Genomic DNA, 24318 nt, shown 5'->3' on the forward strand with positions numbered 1-24318 from the left:
TTGCAACCGAACTTGACTCTTTTTTTAGCTCTGTTTTCACCGATGAAAGCCCACTACCACTTGAACTTCAACCAGCTTCTATTTTGATTTTTATGAGTGGCATTACCATCACACTGGAAGGAATTGAATGTGCCATTGATCGACTTTCGAATAATTCCGCCCCAGGACCCGATGGCATTTGTCCAAAACTGCTCAAAATGACTAAACCAATTATAGCTTGTATCTTAGCCGCCATTTTTCAACAGTCACTCGACACCGGTATCATACCGGATGACTGGAAAAACGCACGCGTCGTTCCCGTATTTAAATCCGGCAACCGATCAGAACTTTCAAATTATAGACCGATCTCCTTAACAAGCATACCATGCGAAATTCTGGAACATATATCATCAGACGTTATGACGTATCTTACAAAGCACAACTTTTTTTTATATTCATCAGCATGGATTTCTTCGAGGGCGTTCGTGTGAAACCCAATTATTTGAGCTTGTAACCGACCTACATCAGGTCGTTCATGACTCATCCCAAATTGATGCCACATTTATTGACTTTGCAAAAGCATTTGATAAAGTACCCCATAAACGCCTAATGATGAAACTTGCCCGGCTTAACATAAACAGCAGCGTACTCAATTGGATTGCAGCATTTTTAACCAAGCGCTATCAATACGTTTCCGTAAATGACCACGATTCCCCCTTAACCGAAGTCAAATCAGGAGTGCCTCAGCGCTCTGTACTGGGACCAATTTTATTCTTGGTTTACATTAATGACGTAGGCAATAACTTAAGTTCTAACGTTCGGTTATTCGCTGACGATTGCGTAATTTACAGAAAAATTAACAGCTCTGAAGATTCTAATACTTTACAGACCGACCTGGATAATATTGTTAACTGGTGCGAGGATTGGCAAATGCAAATAAACGCTTTCAAAACAAAAGCTACGACATTTACTAGGTCTACTAACATGCACCTAAATTTGTATTCTATTAATAACACAGCTATCGAAAACGTTTCTACGCTAAAATATCTGGGTGTCTATTTGTCGTCCAACCTTACGTGGAATGAACACATTGATGCTATAATTTCCAAAGCAAGTAAAACACTCGGTTTCATCAGACAAAATGTGTATTTAGCTAGTCAGTCAACTAAACTTTTAGCTTATACTTCATTAGTTCGATCCAAACTCGACTACGCGTTTATTATTTGGAACCCAAACCAGGCATACTTAACAGACTGGAGGCCTTGCAAAATAAAGCAGCACGTCTTATTACTAAGAACTATTCCCGCACATCTAGCATAACTGCCATTAAAGAATCTACAGCTGCCCTCCCTGGAAAAACGAAGAATACTAGCATTACTATGTCACTTCCACGGCTCTATCATAGTGCGTCGTCATTTGCTGCATCGCATATCAAACCTGCCCATCGCATTTTTCCGCGTCTAGATCACCCTTTCAAAGTCCTCCCCTTGTTTGCCCGTACTAATCTTCTTCGTCAATCCCCGTTGTTCTTGGCCATCTTTCATTGGAATTGATTACCAGAAGATATTGCCACAATTCATAATCACGATTTGTTTGTAAGCCACTTGAAGCGATTTTTATTATCAGAGCCATGAACCATGTACTATGTGCGCTTGCTTTGTATTTCTTTTCCATTTATTTTTGTTTGTTTGCTTTTCTATGTTTTCTGTTACATGCCCGCTCTTGACTGTGTTTGCTCTTGAATTGAAATGTACTCAACACATTGTTCTCCCCCCCCCCCCCCCTATGTAATGCCCTTCGGGGCCTTTATGGTATCTGAATAAAAGAAATGTTCGCGTATTTTTGCATATTTTTGTTAAAACTCACTTCTCCCCACCACAGTTCTTTTTTTGTTCTTTAGCAGTTTTTTGTTTCACTGAACAGGTTCAACCTTTTTCATTAAGAATTAAAGAAAGTCGTTTTCGTCACGGATATAACGTCAATGAAAGATCACGTTGGTAGCCGAGAATTAAATTCAGAATAAACCTTTACAGACTTCGCCGATGTCGGAGCGGAACCCAGCCATTCTGCGTTGCAGTCTATAGTTTTCTACTGTACAATTACGCCTGTTTTTCTTTTTTAGCGCATTTAGCGAGCGTCAATTGCTAATGTGAATAAGCCTTTGAAGGGGGCAACGCACAGTCCTCGCGGGCGAACCAGTCAATGCGCCCATACACGGCGCCACCAGGGGACACTTTGGAGCATGTCTTGCCCGAGAAATTCGTACACCGACTATATATTTTTCCAAATAAAAATAAATGCTCTAAAGTGAACACTGGACTAAAAGCGGTAGCGGCGTCAAAAACTGGACGGGTTTTTTTTTTCACTACAATGCAAATAACAACAAACAGAACAAGTAAAGAGGTGGATCCTTAAATACGTTGCAAATATAACACGACTGATAGCAAGCCAGTACTGTCAAAGGTAAAACACTTAGCTTGATTTTAACTGCAAGGCGTTATGACGGAGCGGTAGAGGTTGCCAGCACATAAGCTATGTGAGGCACTTCCTGGAACTAATTTAAAATCGCTGCCGGAAAAAAAAGCCCAATTATTCTCGCTTCCTTCATTGTGAAGAAGTAAAGTAATTTAACATGAATATAAAACTGGTTAAAAATCTTAAAATTGAAGCACTTGGGTACCTAGCACGATGCGCCGCCTTGTAATCTGCTCGGCAGTGAAAATGTCATCGACCTGGTGCATGAACCTATAGAGCCGAAAAAAGAATGCATATGGAAAATCGGCAAATCCTCGGTAATGTCCCTCTGCTTCTTCCTTCAGTGACAAAAGCCCGTCAGCAAAACCTCTAGTGCTCGTCTCCTACAAAGAGTCCTCTGCCAGTTGAAACCGTAAGTAGATGTCACTGCCGGAAACAAAAAAAGGAGCGAAAACATCCACACTGAGACAGTCTGTAGGATAAGGAACACTTGTCAAAAGTGGGCTATTGCACTCGCGTGCGGAACATTATATAGTCACAATGATGAAGGCGGCAAAAAATGTCAATCAGTCACACCGCCATTCAATGTGATGTACACGCTATGAAGCTCGCAAATGGCTCTTCTATGCATAGGTGGAGGCGCAAGCATCAGAACGCAGTATATCACAGTTAACTCAGCACATGAGGTGTTTCAGAATATGTCACTGCTATCGCTTCCGAAATTGTAGTTTACCGGCGCTGCCCTGGAGCGCCCTCGGTTGGCGGGACTTAGACGCGGCACGGCAGGCACGTCGTCATCGCCCGAAGAGGAGGAGGACGACCGGACCCTCATTTTTTTGGTTGCCTTCTTCGGAGCCGGCATAGTGTCGGACTCGGAGTCGTCCGCCGAAGCCTTCTTGTGTGCGCGAGAAACTGCGCCAGGTTTCTTGGCGGGTGGCTTGACAAAGTCTGTGTCACCTTCGTCACCGGTGGCGTCGCGCTGCTTTGTCTTAGCCGCGGCGCCGTGCTTCTTCCGAGGGTGTGCTCGTTGTGGAGCCTCGCGTTGCTGGCGATGCTGCGTAGTGTGCGGGGAGATTGAAAGTTGGTAAGGTGGGATGGTCCAAATTACGCTGAGATACATCAAAAGAGTTGTGGGAAAGAATCAAAAAGAAGACTTGGTCAGCAAGAATCTCCCACTAAATTTGAACACCCTGTATACAGGCTTTTTTTTTACACGTTAAAGATCTCTCGACAAAATCTAATAGCATTTGGCTCCTGTCGTTTTCGCACATACACTACGTCGAAGTGGGGCTACTATTCCGCAGTGACAAGCAGGCATGCAGACAGACAGACAGACAGACAGACAGACAGACAGACAGACAGACAGACAGACAGACAGACAGACAGACAGACAGACAGACAGACAGACAGACAGACAGACAGACAGACAGACAGACAGACAGAAATACGGTCAAAGTCGCCAATTTTTGCGGATAAATGCTTTGCATCTACAAAGTTCGCAAGTATAGCGGGGCAGAAGAAAGCACAAGACCAGGTTGATTGGTGGATCATGGGAGAGGCTTTTGACAAGCAGTGGACGTAGTCAGGCTGAGGATGGTGGTTATGACAACTTCCTAATACAGAGAGGACACTAAATTTGTTAGTTTACCTGTTAATTATATTTGTTAATTAGTCGCGTCAATGCCATTCAGCTTCAGGAAATTACTTCCGCCTAAGCATAGAGGACCTGTGCAAAAATGACAGCAGCGGACTGTCATAGCAGTTCTTTTAAAAATCTATAAAAAACTGCATGTGTACTATGTGCATTCGACAAGAGAGAACCTGGTAAGTAGAAAGTTGCTTCGAAAATAACCCACGAGATAAGCTTATAAAGCAATTATTCTCGTATGACATTACTTATCACGTTTAAGCTATCAAACGTGCGAGCCTTAAAGGACTAACATCAATTCCCTGCTGCATTTCATGTCTTTTCTGTGAGCTCTTTTCAGTCTATGCTGTGACGTCAACCGCACTGCACATAAACAACGACCTTGTCTGAAAAAACAGTGCTGCCGTCTAGCTCAAACATTCATTCCCATCGATTATGTCCACTGGGCAGACATATATGAAATGCACACAACAAGGAAGTAAAAAGCAAGTGTAAATTTTCTGCGTCTCTATGCAGCTAGTCTATCCCGTCATTTACGCAATAACCAGACGTATCTTAAGGCACAACACGTTTAATGAAACTGACGCTGTGCTGGTGACTTCGCTACTGTTGTGATCAAACATAGCTTGCGGACCGTTATGGCAAACTTGTTGCATGGTGTGACAGTGCCAGCGCCCCCTCTAAAAATAGATGAGGCGCTAGACAAGGCACTCAATCGGGTACACATGTCTTCAAGTGGCCTCAGCGCTTCTTCTGTGTTTGCGATGTAAAAGTACTTCTATGATCAGAAATAAACACCAGTCGCAGGCAGAAGTGCACCTACTGCAAGTTTCTTAACTCATTTTTTATCAGATCGCCCCATTCGGCAGTCATTTCTTACAATATACTGTCCCCATGTTTCTAGTGTCATGCACAAGCAGAATTGCCGTTCAGCATATCTTTAATTGAAGCCCACGCCACTGTTTGTTTTTCAACAGGCTTTGTTGTTTGAGGCTGACGCTCACTCGCCAACTATCTCAATGATGCATACCCTCTCCGCCTTCTGGTTTCATGCTGATTCCAATTCTAATTTATTGATATGACTACTTAAGCAGGAGCTAAAATGCATGTACAATGGCGATGGAAAGAAACACGAGCAGTGTGGGATCTACATCTGCTGTTTCGCATTTCTTTTCGAGCGGCTCAAGACTGGTTGGTAATAAAAAGTAACTAGTGCCATCCATTATGCAATCAAGAACCATTATAGATTTGGCGTACGTGCGTGCGTGCGTGGGTGTGTGTGTGTGCATGCACCGCTGTGGTCAGAGTGTGATGAAAACAGTGCACCGCATTATTCGCGTTTCTTTCCATCTCTCGTTACATTTAGACAACCAGGTGAACGGAAAAAGTTGGGACTTCAGTGACATAAATTAAACGCCGTGCTTTTTCCCATCTTTTCCATGGTGTCTATATGTTATAATTGTTACGAGTGGTTTGTGTTTACAACCAGTGCGCTGCACTTACCGAAGGGCCCGCCACGGGCTCGAGGTCGTCGTCTGAACCCACGCTGTTGGGCGGCTCGTCGTTCCCCGAAGAATCAGAGCCCGACCGAGAGTTCTTTCTCTTCTTGGATTTGTTTTAGTTATAGCAGACTTGTCCTTAGGGGCGCCTCGTTTACGCAGTTGCGCCTTGGCGGGTGCAGAATCTGTTCCCCGTTCAAGGACGCCGGGACTGGTGGTGCTGGTCAACGTTGCAGCGTTGCCGTCCCCGTCATCACTGAGGCCATCGGCAGCAGCATCACCGGTCGACTTCTTGGCGGCACCGCGGCGCGCTCCGGTGGTCTTGGCCTTCGCTTCCTACCTGACCTTTGGCACAACGCGCTCCGCGAACGCCGAGGGCTTCGTCTAACTTTCGGCCTTCTTAGACGCCACGGCCGGCGAGATGAATGCATATGCAAGAGCAGTCCTAGGTGTCGATCCAGCGTATGCGGTAATAAGGGGCACGGCAACGCTTTCCGAACAAGGTAAGAACTTTGGTTGTGTTATTGTCAGCAGACCACTAAACACGTCGCCGCATACATTGCACACTTCCGCACCTTTCGTGTACAAGCTGTCACCAATTGGCCAGTTATTACAGAAACAAAATTCATGCAGCTTCGCAAAGTGAATGATGTCGAGCGGGCGAAGCTAGGTCTTAAGGGTCATAATGTCTACGCTGAAGTCACCGACAAGTGTTTTGCGTTTGTGCTTGTAGGTGTTTTCTATTGTTCTGACATAATTATGATTTATAATAGTCTTTTGTTAAATTAGTGTTTGTGTGCAATAAGTTTTGACTATACCATACGTTACCCGAGCGCTGTCCATATATGCAATCTAAATTGATACACATAAAGGGACAAAAGGTCGCATAGTCTCGGCGACAAAGCTAGGTCATAAGATCCATAGTATCTACGTTGACGGCACCGACTATAGGTTTGCGCTTGTGGGTGTCTCATATTTTTCTGTAGAAAGTATCGTTCATATTAGTGTATTGCTTAACCTATTTTCGGGTGTCACATATGTACCAACTATACCGAACGTTACCCGACCGTTATCCCATTCAACGTAGCTGTGACAACAGACACTGGACAAGCCTCGCCCTGAAGATACATCGCCCCTAAAGCTATAGGTACCTTAGAGCGTCCGCCCTTGGACCCCTTGGTCGTCTTGACGCCAGTAGAGTCCTCTTCATCGCGCTGCGCTTGCTCCACTTCGTCCAGCTTGGCCGAGAAGGCGTCCAGGTCTTCTTCCCAGAGGTTCTCGGGGGACTTTCGACGCAGCACTTCGAGTTCTCGCTTCTCGTCGCGCTTCTTGAGCAGGTATCCTTCCTCTCCATAGTCAGACTCCAAAGCGGCATGCCCAGGAGGTAGTTGTAGTGCACGTGCCTTGTCTCGCTCCTCATCCGGTTCTTCGGCTGCAACCGTTCAGTTTTTAAGAGGTTAGTTTTCAAAAAAATATAAAAAATAAAGGGGAATGGGGAGTCAAGGCTCAGAGTTGCCCTGTTATTTAGGATAATCACGGTTCGCACGGAAGGATAAAACGGTAGGGTTTCAGTCACAGCGTCCAGAATTGTAAATGACGCATGAAATGTTTTTATCGAAACACCTACACTTGCGTTCCTTCAGATTTCAGCTTCATTAAGGACAGAGCTGCAGCTGTTGCCGAGAAATCTAGCTTCATTAGTACTCTTTGGCTGCTGAAGATGCTTCTGCAATCATTAGTATAGCTGCAAATGAGTTCTGCGGAAACCCGCAAGGTGCAGAAAGGGTTAGGAAAGGAAAAAGGCAACCACCCGTTTGTAGCACGAAGCCACAAAGCAATCCGTGCGGCTTTCTCCAAAAAAAAACAGCCTCTTAGTTGCTGAAAACTTCGTCCTGGTCCGGAGTTCGAACCCGGAATCATTGTATTTCCGGGGTGGTTGCACTGTCAATTGAGCTAACCAGGAAAGTAGCAATTGACCGCGAGAGGACGAATTCATCGACAACTCGAAGCACATGGACGCAAGTATTGCAAATGAGTTATGCGGAATTGAACGTTGCGGGAAGCTTAAGAAAGGTAAAATAGACAACCACCCGTTTGTAGCAAGATGGCTGCAACCCCGGGTTTGAACACCGGGTCAGAACGAATTTTTCGGCAACTAAGTTTTTTCTTTGAGAAATCCATGTGGATTTCCTTTTGGCTTCGTGCTACAAACAGGTGGTTGTCTTCTGTCCCTTTCATCAGTGTAACTACTCAGAACGTCATTTTTTTCTTCAAAAAAGAAGTTCAAGTACAAACTGACACTCGACGTAATGAGAAATCCTCGAACAACAAAATGTATACCTTGAGCCACCTTTCTACAAAGCGATCTTCATTTGGGACAGTACTGCAGCAATAACAGTAGCTGCGCTAAGAAATATGAGTACAAGTCTGCTAGAAAAGCATAGGCTTCACCAATGTTTTATGCTCGTCGATTTCTGGTTATAGTGTGTTCATATAGTTTTCGTCATGACATGTTTCAGTTCCAGTAAATATTCGTTGTTCAGACAGCCCTTCTCTAGTCTCATTATGCGTGCTGCATCTTAGGCAAACATAGAAGTCTGGCCAACGGCTGATTGCGCTTCAACGTGAGGTTCGAACCACGCAATTATAATATTGATAGTACCATAATATTATTATAATAATGATAATATAATATCGATAGTTTAATAATGATAATTTAATATTGATAATATAATAATGATAATATAATAATGATAATATAATAATGATAATAGATAACTAGATGATATGACGACGATGATGATGATGATGATGGTGGTGGTGGTGATGATGATGATGATGATGATGATGATGCCTAGAGCTTCATGTTTCAGAACGACGTTGTGATTGTGAGGGACGCCGTAGTGGAGGGCTTCATAAATTTCGATCATCTGGTGTTCCTTAACCTACACTGACATTACACAGTACCAGTGACATTGCACAGTGACATTGCAATTGTGAGTGCGTTCTGCAATTCTACCTTGTAGTCGTTTGTAGGATCGGCACAGAGGTCCGTAAAGGTTACGATCGGACAGCATGCCTCTCACGTTCACCTATACAGGGTGTTTCAAGAAATGCGTCCAAAAGTTTTTAAAAATCGCAGAAAGGAGGTATCTGAGTGTTACTTGTGGCATTGCCTATCCTGTGCAGAAGGCATCTTCAGATGCGTACAAACATTAATTAGGCAGTACTAATAGAAATTAGCTCGGTTATCGTTTTAACCAGAGGTGGTAGCCGGTCGAGTCAAATGGGTAGATTCAAGCCTTTCCTACGGATAGTCCATCGCCACTTTGAAATTTTGGAAAAGCGGTTACTGGTAATCACCGCGGAGCGATGCAATGAGCCTGATTTAGCTGGAGAAACCTAAACCAACCCACGAAACAGGGCATCTACCATTCACCTCGACAACGCCCTCAGTGACGTCACTTTTTCCCTCACTGTTATCAACCGTTAATTTTGACACTTCACTTCGAGGCCGCTTATTGACGCTCGCTTAATTCTCCTCCAATCTGAGGGAAACAGTGTCATAATTGATGGCGTTGGAGAAGTGAATATTAGATGTGCAGTTTGGGGCGCATGTTTTGGTTTCGCCAGCTAAATTGGCCATAATTCGTCACTCCACCGTGATTATATAATGTCAGCTTATCCCAAATATCGAAGTGGCTATGGACTCGTAGGAAAAGCTTGAATTACCCTGTTTCACTCGCCTGGCTATTACCACCGGTTAAAAACCTAATTGTGTTAATTTCTATATTTACTGCCGTAGTTAATGTTTGCACCCATCTCAAGATGCATTCTGCTGCAGGAAGGCAACGCAGCAAGCAACACGCAGATACTTCTTTTTCGTAATTAAAAAATATTGGGCCCATTTCTTAAAACACCCCGTATAGTCACATATACTAAGAATTACAGTAGCACCCCCTTTGTCTGCCAGCCTAATTATAATTTCAGGGTTACTTCTAGCGCTTCAAGTGCCCCTTTTTGTTCGTAGGTTATGCCGATGGGGAGCGCGAGTTTTGTAAGAATCTATGACGTTATACAGCCCTGATATATAGGTGTAAGCACCGATCGCGTTGTGGCGGTGGGGTTTAGTGCTTCTGCTGAGGGAGTACCAGCCCGCTTCGACGGTCACTAGAATGATCGTAGAAATATCCTTTAAGGCGCATGTATGGGGCGGAGTTGTGAAAATCCTTAATAAGCTGAAATCGGTTTAACCCACCATTTGCTTGTCAAAAACTAAAGACCTTCGATAAACAAACAAACTATCTGCGCATCTGAAAGCATTTCCGAAGAAAGACTTATAACATTGTCTTGCAGTGCTCGTTCTCCGTTATCGGCTCAACCAGCTTTAACGGCTTGACGAAGGGAGCAAGTTGGCACGCACGCACTTTTTTTTTGCTTGATTGCATTTAGTTTTGCAAACTTATTGTGCTGCTAGGCTACCAAGTGATCAGATTCGAGTTGCGTTATCTTCGATAGCAGAAGTGCTTCTTTCTGAAACAGTTTAGCGCGTGATTTCTTGTGGTCTATAACAATACGCGTCAAATTCAGTGAAGCGTTTTGTAAAACTTGTTGCCATCTCACCTTGTGGTGAGCGGATAGCTCGGAAGTAGCTGTATTTAGTCCCATTTGTAACCTTTTGGGCACTTTGGACGAAGTCAGATATGTGTTGAACGTTGACGCATGAAGCTCAGCGTGAATGCTTTTGTCAGCTAGTTTTCTAGCATGTGAAAATGTATCAGAATATGCACATGGTGCAGCTTTAGCAGTGAAAAGTCCAGGAAGTCACTTAGACACTGTGTCCTGGTTTTGACAGAAAAAAAGCTCAGACGTTTTTTTTTGTAGAAAGTGTGAGTAGAAATCCCTAAAACACGACCACTACAAGTGGGGAGTTTTTGACCATCGCCACAAGAAGCGTGAAGAAACTACGGACTTTCTCTTCGTGGAAGAGGATTGTCACAAGCGGATTGCTGGCACCTACGCCTTCCCATGCCCTAAATGTGCTGCCTGAATGCCGCATGCCTGAACCCATATTGTGCTGTGATGACAACAGCACAATATGGGTTCAGGTCTGGCGTATCGACGGAGACTGCGCTGTTGCATCAAAAAGAGTTGATACTGGGCAACATTGAAGCAAGAAAGCTAACATTAGGCGTATTCATAGGCTTTACGAAGGCATTCGACAGAATTGATCACCAAACCTTGTTAGAAAAATTGTTTGATTACGGGATTAGAGGCATCGCGCTCGATTTAATAGTAAGCTACCTTAGTGATCGGTACCAGTGTGTGTCTATAAATAGGCAAACATCTATGCCCAAAAAAATCAAACGCGGTGTACCACAGGGAAGCATATTAGGACCTCTTCTATTTAACCTTTATATCAGTGATATTGTAAATGTGGATCACTCAATAACGTACATTATTTATGCAGATGATACAAGCTTATTCTTCACGGGAACAAATATAGACGATTTGATAAAAGCAGCTAATAAAACGTTAGTCAATTTTTCGAAATTTTTCCGTGCGAAAGGAATGACATGTACGTACACGCAAAAACTGATGCTAAATAATTTCAATATCGAACTTTCAGAGACTGTCAAAACTTTGGGCGTCATCTTTCATCAACATATGTTCTGGAGTTCTCACACTGAACAATTGTGTATTAAGCTAAGAAAAGCCCTTGGCGTGCTGAGAAGGTGTCAGTCGTTTCTACCGCTCCCCCAGAAACTTCTTATCTTTAATACGCTTTTTTGTTCTCATCTACGCTATTGTCAGTTGGTATGGGCTTCTGGAACTGAAACATCAAAACAAAAGTTGTATACACATCAAAAAAAGCGCTTTACGGGCTGTTGCAAATATAGGTTACAGAGAACACACATCCCATTTATTTGTCAAGTTTAAAGTTTTAAAATTTTGTGTTGCATATGAACATAACTTGTTGTTGTCTTTGAGGTCTGACATTTGAAAGAATTGCGCAAACCTGAGAAGCTTAGCACATTTACAGCCGAAAATTTTGCTGCGTCCGATGCGGAGTTCTGAACACTGGCACATCTCCCGACCGCGAACAAATTACGGACTCCAAATGCTAAAGCACTCTGTTCCCCATATACTAAATATGTTCAAGCTCACAGAACAGCAAATGCATCTCCTTTCAAGTAGTGATATATTAAACCTATTTGTATAAGGAGCTATAAACCCAGAAAAATTGCACCCAGTACTTGTAAATGCATGAAATTTTAAGTGTACCCCTTTCTGTTATAGCGTCTTATTTTGGTTGCCTTTTTTTCCAATAATTGTTTGTTTGTAAACACCCAAGTGTGCATCTATTCTGTACTTCATAAACAATCACTAGAATGTTATTTTTTCTTTTTTCTTTCAATCATACGTGAGCACCGTATGGAGTTTGGTGTGCCATTGTTTCTGTTGCCTTGTACAAATGGGAGGTGGGGCTAGTCAAGCTGCTATAGCGCAGCTTTTTTCCTACTTTCCATGCCACAATTGTTTCTTGTTTGTGTAAATCACGGTGTATTGTTGTGGTGAAATAAATTTCAACTTTCAACTTTCAACTAAATGCAGACTGCCCAAAGGAAAAGCGCACGAGTTGGTTTACTCCCTATAGGGAGTATACCACGTGCTGATTGTGACGCCTTGTTCGTGGGGGAAGTAAACAACTTCCCCGAGTGGTTACGGACACCGGCGGCAGCGGCGGACGACTACAGGGTCCTAATCAGCCTTTGTTGTAATCTCACGAGACACTTCGTTGTAAGGAGCCAACTCTTGTCAAACGGGTGGTGCCGTCCACCTGCCGAGTTTGGGTTTATCCCCTCAATAATCAGGGGATTGAAGGGTGGGGAATGCTGGGCACTCTCTGACAGCTTTGTACAAGCAAGAAAAGCTCAAGGAAGAGCCGAGCTGTAGTTCATTGCGAAAAGGACGTGCTAAAAGCAATAGAACACTTTTTTTCTAAACTGACGAAAAGAACTGACCAGCGTCTCCACCTTCGTCCTGCGACTCGTCTTGGCTGTCTCGACGCCCTGTCTGCTGCAACTGCTTCCTCTTCCAGGTAAGGATGGGATCGGGATCATAGCCCCGCTGCCGCAGTGTCTCCAACATCTCTTTGCGGCGGCGGTTCTCGATCTTGATGATGTTGCCGATTTTCTCGAGAATGAAGCGTGCCTGGTTTTTGAGGCGCTTTGCTTCAGCCGACAACAGACCGATGAGGTAGGCCTTTCGATTGACATACCTGCAAAAGTTAGATACAAAGTCAAATTAATGTTTCCAGTGAAAGACGTGCAATCGCTGTGCTACCCAAAGTGGCTGAAAATCACGGAAATAGTAGAAAAAAATTATGATCAAATTAAACATTATGACCAAAAATGCAATCTTACTACTTCACTTTAATGCGTGACACGCCGTGTTTTCTTTAGCGGAGGCAACTCGAAATTCGAAAGTTTAGTTGCGCGGTTACCACTCGCTCAGAAACCCCCGCAACCAAAGTATTAAAACTCACGCTTGCAGGCGCGTATCGAAGAAGTCGCGCAGAATGTCCTCGGGGGTACGAAACGTCCTCAGGACGCCCTTGGAGTCGAACAGAACCATAGAGGACGTCGTGAGCGTAGTCTGCAGCTTGAACGCCTTGTGCAGTCCTTCTTCGCGGGCTTTGGCCAGCTTCTCTTCGGCCATGGTAACCACGAAGCAAACGATGGTGTCTGTGTGGTACTCCTTGTAGTCGGATATGAGCGGCGGCAATTTTTCTGTGCATGGTCTCCAGCACCGTCTCCTTGTACGTCTGAGTCCACACCCGGACCGGAAGCTCCGTGATCTCGATGCTGGTGGAGTTGAGCACGGCCACCTCACCGCTCACGATGAACTTCTGCTCTTCGACCTGAGTGACAGCAGCGCAGACACAAAACAATGAAATGAACTAAAGGGGCGATGCAACACTCCAGGTTTCCATAGAATGGCTTCATTCCAGGAGTTCATTGCCTTACGAATTCACCACTGCAAGAATGCTTGGAAGCCATCGAGTACGACCAGAGTTGGGAATTTGTCGCTTTCTTCTCGTCCCGACGAGCGCGCTGGAAGCTAGTCAAGGAGGGATGGCAAAGCGGAAGTAAGTTACGTCACAAGATGTAGATCCTACTGTTCTGGCTCACACCCAACCTTGGGGATCGGCGAAGAATTGGGTAGCTTAGAAAAAATATATCTAATTCCTATAAAAGATTATAATATTTCGTTTTGTAACCACAAAGTGATTTTTACTCATTCTTGAGACAAAAAGGTTACACAAATTAATTCATACTGGAATGGAAATAAATTATTAATATATAAAAAAATTCGCTGTAGCCTACATTGATTAAGGACCATGATAACTGAATTTATTGTATGAATCTGTATAATGAAATCTAGCACGGCCTCGGATACTTTCCTGTTGTTGTGACCAAGGGTAAGTGTACCTATGGATAGTAAGTTTGAAGTTAAATCTGATTTATTAATGTTTAACGGCATTTTAGATATATTTCCTAATGCAGAAAACTTTCTTGACAAGAGATCAGAAAGTGTTTTATTGTTGCCTCTTCTCCACAGAAAAACATAGCAGGGAGTGTGTCAGGTCGGATTTGTATGAATACAAATTTAATGGTGGAACACGGCAGCGTAATCTAGTGATTGTCACTTCAAGACCTCTGTCATGACATTATGTTTTCCACAGTGCCAATAGATTATTAAAATACGGAGAATTTCTTCGAGATTGTGTAGAGAATTCCGACATCATTATTTGCCTCCGAAATCTCGCCGCTACTATAAAAGCTGTTGTAGAAGTAATAATAGCTGGTCCGTCTTACACAGACTTCGTTGTGCATCAGCTGTTTCATTTACAATCAAGCCTTTGTGCCTAGGTACCAATACTAATTGAACATTAGGTAAGCGATTCGGTACTACTGAATTGAACTCTTTCAATGCTTTCAAATCACTGGAGGACGTGAGCGCACAGCACACTGATGAAGGGTCCGTTTTTATTACGGCGGAATTTATTGATGTGGTCAATTAACGAAAGGCTAATACCACAACAAAAAGTTCGTTAATAAAAATGAATGCAAAATCTAGAGTATGGAGCTGCCTTTCAAGCTCCACTATGATCGAATTCGTAACAGTCAATGTCCGATCAGAAATGGACCCTTAAAATTTTTATTATGCTTCACCTTATTACACTCTTATTGCGGTACAGCTGCTTTTCATGCCTCACTACGCTCGCAAATGTATTGACTTAAGAAAACACTGAGTCCAATGTGATTGATTGATTTGTGGGGTTTAACGTCCCAAATTTACCATATGATTATGAGAGACGCCGTAGTGGAGGGCTCCGGAAATTTCGACCACCTATGGTTCTTAATCGTGCACCCAAATCTGAGCACACGGGCCTACAACATTTCTGTCTCCATCGGAAATGCAGCCTGCCACCGCAGCCGGGATTCTATCCCGCAACCTGCGGGTCAGCCGCCTAGTACCTTAGCCACTAGATTGCCGCGACGGGGCACTGCGTCCAATAGGAAGATGACAGATGTGGCAGAGGTGGGAGCATAATTTATGCTGTTTTGGACCTGGAATTCAGGCAGAAAGTCTGAAAAATTAGACACTGAAAATTTTAGTCTCCAAAATTTCAGATGTTCTTAGCAGCGAAGAAAACTTTCTTCCAAGGATTGATTGATTGATTTGTGGGGTTTAACGTCCCAAAACCACTATATGATTATGAGAGACGCCGTAGTGGAGGGCTCCGGAAATTTTGACCACCTGGGGTTCTTTAACGTGCGCCCAAATCTGAGTACACGGGCCTACAACATTTCCGCCTCCATCGGAAATGCAGCCGCCGCAGCCGGCATTTGAACCCGCGACCTGCGGGTCAGCAGCCGAGTACCTTAGCCACTAGACCACCGCGGCGGGGCTTAAAGAAAAGGTTGGCTCACGGGGATACACAAACGCGTGCGACGCATCAAAACGGCTGCGGGTAATCTCGTCGAATAGTGACACACGCTACATGTAGGCGATCAAGCACAATGGTCTTCAGATCAAGTTCAGGATATGTTTTATTGCACGCCTAATACACTGTCGTACTGCTCAAGTTTCCGGCCAAACGTTGCTTAATGAAGCTCTGAAATGTGTCGATGTATCATAAACTGCAATAATACCCCGTCAATATTTTTCACCAAGACAACTAAACATATATATTCATAGTGCTATATGCATAATGCTAGAGTAAAAAAGGTGGCTTTTCAAAGCTGACTGATCTATCCCAAACGACCATCAATATTCTGCTCTGCTCAGTGCATCGTGACTTTCACTGCTTGTCAACACTGCTACTTTTGAGCTGCATGCACGTATCCGGCTGATGAAGAATAAATGATTAACAAACCTGGCTATAGAACTTGTCGCTGAGCTCGCACTTCGAACCAAACTTCTTCGCAGGCAGCGTCATGTTCTCCTTGGTCTGGGAATTGAATGTTGGATTTTCAATTAGACAATTGACGAACATCCACAAATAGTCCTTGACTTGCTTGCTTTGTATCTTCACACCTGCTTTGTTTTCCTTCTTGACATTTTCCAAAACCTGCGATACATCAAGTATAATTAGGGCCCGTGATGTAAACATTATTAGCAACCATGTGAGTCTTTCATAAAGCAAATAAAGCGTCACTACAGTCAAAGAAAGAAACCAGAGGTATGTACTAATGGACAAGTAAATACCAATATGAATAGTGTAGTGAAAAAGAAAGACGTTGATACCATCAGGTCCGCTATCATCAGCACAAGAAAAAGGCACGAGATCGGCGATCAAGCACCGTCATCTGGGTCGGCCTGCGTTCCTTTAGAGCTACCACCCGCTTGCTCAGTCCTTCAATAAACCCCCTTTACATTTGGTGGATCGTGCTGGATAACTACATCACCTACACCCTGGAACTCCGATCCCGCACCCCGCCGTCGACCATGCAAGTTGACGCTGCCCAACAGACAGCACCACTCGCGGCCGCTACTTGCCCCGGCCCAGTTCACCAGCGAGACACCCCGATCTTTTCGGGTGCCGAAGACCAGGACGTCGAGGACTGGCTGTCGTCCTACGAAAAAGTCAGTGGACCAAACAGGTGGGATGACGCTGCTAAGTTGAGCACCGTCAACTTTTATTTGGCTAATGTGGCGAAACTGTGGTGCACAAACCACGAATCCGAGTTTGAAAACTGGGCCACTTTCAAGCAGGCAATATCCTCGGTTTTCGATCGCCCTGCCGTGCGGAAGTTGCGCGCCGAACAATGCCTGCGCTCACGGGCACAATAACCTGGCGAAACGTTTACCGCCTATATCGAAGATATACTCGATCTCTGCAGGCGCGTCGATGACGCAATGAGCGAAAGTGCCAAGATCCAGCACATTATGAAAGGTGTTGATGACGACGTATTTCAAATGCTCCTTGCGAAGCCTCCTGGCACGGTGTCTGAAGTGGTAACTCTGTGCCAGAACTACGACGAATTGCGACGGCAACGAGCTTCAACCGTCGTCCATTTCAGCCTAACCTACCACTCGCTGCACTGGACGACGTACCCGACCACTCCCGCCTTCTAGCACAAATGAAAGACTGTGCGTGAGGAGGTCGCACGTCAGCTTTCTCTCCTGCCGTTTTGTCAGCGCCAAGAGCTCCCGCAGCACCAACAAGAGCAACCACCGACACCGTTAGCTCCCATGCTCCGACATGCACTTCAGGACCAGATATCCGAGGCTATGCCAGTACCCTTTCAGCAGCAAGTTGTCGCCGCGCCTCTTACTTATGCTGACGCAGTAAAGAGGCAGCAGCCACACCAGCCCTCGCCGTTCAATGGACTGCCGCCAGTCACCGCTCCTACTCAGTCTTCCGTCGCATGGGCTCCTCCCCTCGCTACCACAGCCTCGACTCAGCCGTATGCCGCGTGGGCGGCGCTCCTCACTGCAAATTCCTGGCGAACGCGCGATAACCGGCCGATCTGTTTTGCGTGTGGCGGCCCTGGCCACATCTCCCGATACTGCCGTCGTCGCGTGCCCGCCTACACAGACGTCCGACCACGAAGCAACTACATGGACCGACCCCCTTTTGGTTATGAAAGTTCGGATCGTCAGTCAAAAACGTCTTCCCGTGACTATCCGGCAACTTCGTCTCGTCGCTCACCTTCACCCAATCGACGCTCCTTGTCACCCATGCGTCCACGACCACCCCTCAAAATGAGGGAAACTAGCCGTCGCAGTTCAAGGGGCAAGAACTGCGCTATCAAAATGTTCAAGTCCTCGCACCTTGCCGTCAAATATCGTCGAAGTTTTTGTAGATGGCGCCCATGCATACGCTCTTGTGGATACCGGTGCCACTGTGTCTGTTACAGACGCCAAACTTTGCCGCAAGCTCCGAAAGGTGACCACACCACTTGATATGATGTCCTTACGTGCAGCAAATGGAGAACCTGTTTGACCTATAGCCGCCTGCACTGCCCGACTCACAATTGCGGAGGACCACTACATTGTTGAGTTTATTGTCTTTTCCCCGTGCTCTCGTGACATCATACTTGGCTGGGATTTCCTATCGCGTAATCGTGCCGTTATAGATTGTGCCCGTTCCGAACATGAACTTCTTCCGTTGTTCGACCAGCCCTACGACCACACTAATCAAGCCGCGCACAAGCTATTTGTCAAAGAGGACACTGACATTCCACCGACAACAGCTGTTTTGCTCCCTGTGGTCTCCGACGGCATGCGTGATTAAGTAGCAATTTTTGAGCCATCAAGCCTCTTTCTAAGTCGGAAACCACTTCTGCTCCCTTATTCAGCCCTCTCAATTTCTAATGGAGCCAGTGCTCTCTGCCTTACCAATCCCTTTCCGCATACCATCAAACTGTTTAAAGGCGAGTCTCTTGGATGCGTACAGCCCATTGATAACGGACAAATTTTTACCGTGCCGCACGAATCATCCCAAAGTGACCTCGCCGCCGTTAGTGCTCTTAACCACTCTGATCTACAGGCTTCGAAAGTGTTCGATTCGGCGATCGCAGACGGACTGTCACTATCTGAACGATCTGAACTACTCCAACTGCTGTACCAGTACCGCGAATCTTTCGATGTTGTTCAGCCTTCACTTGGCCGCACTTCTACCACTCTACATTACATCGATACCGGCTCCCATGCGCCACTACGACAGCGACCATATCGTGTGTCTGCGGCGGAACGCCAAGTTATTACAGAACAGGTGAACGATATGCTGCAACGCGGCGTCATTCAACTTTCACAAAGTCCATGGGCCTCACCTGTAGTGCTCGTTAAAAAAAGGATGGTTCCGTTTGCTGCTGCGTGAATTACCGGCGCCTAAATAAGATCACTCGAAAAGACGTGTATCCTTTACCCAGGATTGACGATGCCCTAGATACTTTGCAAGGTGCCGAGTTTTTTTCATCATTAGATTTGCGCTCAGGGTACTGGCAGGTCCCCCTTGCAGATGCCGATCGACCAAAAACAGCCTTTGTAACACCGGACGGTCTGTATGAGTTTAATGTCATGCCCTTCGGCCTCTGCAATGCGCCTGCAACCTTCGAGCGCATGATGGACTCGGTTCTTCGGGGTTTGAAATGGCGAATCTGTCTCTGCTATCTTGACGATATTGTCGTCTTTGCGCCAGACTTTGGAACACATCTCGAGTGCCTTAAACACGTCCTCACGTGCCTGAAGAGTGCTCAGCGCCGTCTTTTCTTTCTGTTCTACTCCTTCCCTGTCCTGTATTTTTTCTGGTGTTGCGCTGTAAGAAAGTTCACGATGCTCATCTCCAACTTAATTTCAAGAAGTGTCACTTCGATGCTCGGCAACTTACGATTCTCGGGCACGTCGTATCAAAGGACGGTATACTTCCAGTCCCGGCTAAGTTACGTGCTGTCACCGACTTCCCCAAACCAACGACTATGAAGCAGTTACGGAGCTTTTTGGGGTTATGCTCCTACTTTCGCCGGTTCGTGCGCAACTTCGCCTCTATCATTGCGCCTTTGACCGAACTTATAGGCAGCACCACTGATATTTCATCATGGTCTTCTGAGTGTGACCAAGCCTTCTGTGCCCTTCGTCGTCTCCTCACTTCGCCGCCAATACTGCGCCACTACGATCCTATGGCAGCAACTGAGGTCCACACCGACGCCAGTGGTGTCGGCCTCGGTGCGGTTCTCGCACAACGCAAGCCTGGATTCGCCGAGTATGTCGTCGCCTACGCCAGCAGAACACTCACAAAGGCTGAATCAAACTACAGCGTCACCGAGAAGGAATGCTTGGCGATCGTTTGGGCGCTTGTCAAGTTCCGCCCATACCTTTATGGCCGTGCTTTTGATGTAGTAACAGACCACCACGCATTATGCTGGTTATCTTCGCTTAGGGACCTATCGGGTTGTCTTTCCCGTTGGGCTCTTCGGCTTCTAGAATATGACATTCACGCTGTATATCGTTCCGGCCACAAGCATACCGATGCTGATGCGCTGTCACGACCTCCCCCATCCCCGGACATTGCAACCGTTTCCTCGGACAACACGTTGTCAGCTCTTGACGAGGACACCATCTCTTCTGCACAACGCCATGACCCATGGATCGCTTCGCTTCTTGACGCGTTATCCGAGGCACCGACACTTCCAACCACTCGAACCCTTCGCTGCCAGGCTCCGCACTTCAGTATTCGGGATGGCCTTTTGTACCGGCGCAACTATTCAGCAGATTGTAGGAAATGGCTACTAGTCATTCCCCAAACGCTGTACTCTAACATCTGCGCGTCGTTTCATTCCGACCCACAATGTGCTCACGCCGGTGTTTTTAAGACCTACGAGCGCCCACAAAAAAGGTATTACTGGCGCGGAATTTTCACCTTCGTCCGCCAGTTCATTCGCGGCTGCCACGAATGTCAGCGGCGGAAAAGCCCGCCACATCCTGCAACAGGTTCATTGCAGCCACTTCCATGCCCAGACCGCCCATTCGACCGTGTAGGAATTGACCTCTACGGACCACTACCATTAACAACGGCAGGCAACCGATGGGCTATCGTGGCAGTGGATCATCTAACACGGTACGCTGAACTGCTACTCTCCCCACAGCTGCAGCACAAGACGTCGCAACTTTCATACTCAATCGTTTTGTGCTTCGTCATGGTCCTCCTCGAGAACTCCTGAGTGACCGAGAGTGTGTTTTCCTCTCCGATGTAATACAAGCACTTCTTCAACAGTGCCATATTGTTCACCGGAAGAGTACAGCTTACCACCCACAGACAAACGGCTTGACTGAGCGCTTCAATCGTACTCTGGGGGACATGCTCGCTACGCATGTCGCTTCTGATCAAACAAACTGGGACCTCATTCCCCCATTTGTGACATGCGCGTATAACACCGCTACGCAAGTCACTACCGGGTTTTCCCCATTTTTTCTCCTGTACGGTCGCCAACCATCGCACACCATCGACACTTTACTGCCATACTCGCCAGATCCCTCCGAATGCAAGCCTGTCTCGGAAGCCGCTCGTTACGCAGAAGAGTGCCGCAAGCTAGCCAAGCGGCTTACTACATCCGACCAACAGCGCCAGAAGGAGACCCGTGACGACGACCATCGTTCTGCACCAACGTTCGTTCCTGGAGCACTTGTATGGCTACATGTACCGCCCTGCGCCCCTATTGTATCACCCAAGCTACTCTCTAATTATAATGGTCCCTACCGCATGGTCGAGCGTACTTCACCCGTGAACTACGCCATTGAACCCCTCACGCCACCGAGCGACGGTCGTCGGCGTGGACGTGATATCGTTCACGTAAACCGACTGAAGCCCTACTTTGACCCGCTTGTCCCCACGTGTTAGATTGCCAGGATGGCTTCAACTTTTTCGCCGGGGGTAATTGTAGTGAATAAGAAAGACGTTGATACCATCATGTCAGCTATCATCAGTACAAGAAAAAGGCACGAGATCGGCGATCAAGCCCCGTCATCTGGGTCCGCCTGCGTTCCTTTAGAGCTACCACCCGCTTGCTCAGTCCTTCAATAAACCCCCTTTACAATAGGTTAGTCAAAGGAGCGGAGGAGTTTTGTAGAGATCTGTACAGTAGCCGGGACAACCATGACCATGATGTAAAAAGTAGCAGTAACCCTGACGACATCCCACCAGTTTTGACAGAAGTGAGAAAAGCCTTGGAGGGAATGCACAGAAGCAAAGCTGCCGGTGAGGATCGGGTTCGAGTAACATCAGATCTGCTGAAAGACGGAGGAGAGATTGCGTTAGAAAAACTATATAGCCACTCTGTTTACGAAGTGTCTTCTGACAGGAGGAGTACCAGAATCTTCGAAGAATGCTATCATCATCTAAATATATAAGAAAGGAGATAACAAGGACTTCAAGAAGTACAGGCCGATCAGCTTTCTCTCCGTCGTATACAAGATATTCACAAAAGCAATTGCTAACAGAATTAAAACAACCTTGAAATTCAATCCACCAAAGGATCAAGCAGGGTTTCGAACAGGCTACTCAACAATAGACTACACTCATACTTTCAATATAGAGAAATGCCCAGGATACACCAAACCACTATATATAGATTTCATAGATTACGAGAAGGCATTTGATACAGTAGAGCGATCAGCAGTCATGCAGACACTGCGGAATCGGGGCGTCTACGAAGCATATTGTTACGTGAAGGTACACGCCTCAGAGGATCAACGGAGGATCAAATGCCACCATAGTTCTTCATAAAAAAGTGACAGAATACCAATAGAGAAGGCTGTAAGGCTGCGGCATACAATCTTCCCAACGCTATATACCACGTGCTTACAGGAGGTTCTCAGAGGCATAGAATGGGAAGAGTCAAGAATAATAGTTAATGAAGATTACCTTAGTAACCTGCGCTTCGCCGAGGGCACTGCACACTGCTGAGTCTCTCAGGGACAAATGGCAATTCATTATTACGAAATTAGATAAACCGAGCAGAAAGGTGGGTCTTCAAATTATTCTGCAGAAAACGAAAGTGATGTACAACAACCTCGGAAGAGATCAGCCCTTCGATATAAGTATATATCAGAGCACTTGAAGTTGTGAAAAAATGCGCCCACTGATGATAGGTAACCGTGGAGCCGAACCACGAGAATGAAATGACTAAAAAAATAAGAATGGGGTGGAGAACATTGCGTAATCATTCTGAAATTATGACAGGTAAAATGTCATTATCCCTCAACAGGAAGGTATATAACAGGTGCACCTTGCCAGTACATACCTACGGAGCAGAAACTTCGAGGTTTACAAAGAGGGTGCAGCTTAAATTGAGGACGACGCATCGAGCGATGGAAAGGAAAATGATAAGGGTAACCTTAAGAGACAAGAAGAGAGCAGAACGGGTCAGGGAACAAACCTGGGTTAAGGACATCATAGTTTAAATCAAGAAAAAGAAATTGACATGGGCTGGGCACGTAGCACGTAGGCAGGATAACCACTGGTAATTAAGGATAACTGACTGGATTCCCAGAGAAGGCAAGCGGGTGAGAAGGAGACAATGTTAGATGGGCAGGTGAGATTAGAAAGTATGCGGGTATGAAGTGGCAGCAGCAAGCACAGGTCCGAGATGACGGGCGGAACATGGGAGATGCCTTTGTCCTGCAGTGGACGTAGTCAGGCTGATGATGCTGATGACGACGACGACAGACAAAAAAGGAACCAGGTAAGCACGTAGTCAGAATTTGCCCACCAAGCACACACCAAAATACGCGCAAGCTGGGAACGACCACACTGGAACGCAAGCGCAAACAGTATCACTGTCAGTGTTACACATACGAAGCCTAAAACGACGCGAAACAACTTATATGCACCTGCAGAGCCTCTATTTTACAATGAGCAGCTAGTCAAAAGTGGTACAGACTTGCCAATGTTCGGTACCCTTTTATACTGCAGATATCATTGTGCTGAAAGACAAAGATGCCTGTGATACTTGCCTTTTTGACTTCGTGGTCGGAGACGTAGTCAACGTGACTGCCTCCCTTGGTGGTGGCGATGCCGTTAACGAAACTCATCTGCCGGAACTCGCCCGAGGCATTCAAGGTCACGGCCACCTCCCAACGGTCGCTGACGAGCTCGTGGGCTACAACGAGCGGATTGCCCGTTTCGTCTTCCTGGTCTTTTAGGAACAGCTGCACGTACTCCCTGAAGCCCTTCACTGGCAACCGCTTACCGTTCAGGTAGACCTGGGTGAAAAAAGCTTCTACACCATCACACAAAAAGGAAAAACTTTCTAAGTGAGCTGAAAGAATGTCCACTGACGTAACTTGCATGGAAGGTTTTACTGCCTTACAATGCATCCCCACAAGTGTGAACCTTCATCACAACTTAGTTTTAAATACTCTAAAACCTGCTTGTCGACGCCCTCCACTATAACATTTGAACACATTTTTGAGTCTTCCAGAAAACGTCGAAACTTACACTACGACTCAGATTCACCATTCGCTTGAACCAGTTTTGAGGCTGCCTTTGCAATATTGAAAAAAAAACTCGTGAGCAATACGAGAGCGATGCAGTTTTGAAATTTAAAATAGCCAATAACATTGTCAGCAGGCTTTAAACCAAAAACAATTATGAAGGCTTTATGTAACAGAGGTTCTCAGATGGCTGACTAGCAAGAACCAGAT

General features: G+C 45.8%; 1 pseudogene; it reads right to left on the reverse strand.

The window, feature by feature from the left end:
- Window positions 1-2379: 2379 nt before the first annotated feature.
- The window catches only part of LOC119182234 (DNA topoisomerase 2-alpha-like), a 37842-nt pseudogene continuing 15903 nt past the window's right edge, over window positions 2380-24318 (reverse strand).

Source organism: Rhipicephalus microplus, chromosome X, assembly GCF_043290135.1.
Source record: "Rhipicephalus microplus isolate Deutch F79 chromosome X, USDA_Rmic, whole genome shotgun sequence".
NCBI classification, from domain to species: Eukaryota; Metazoa; Arthropoda; class Arachnida; order Ixodida; family Ixodidae; genus Rhipicephalus; species Rhipicephalus microplus.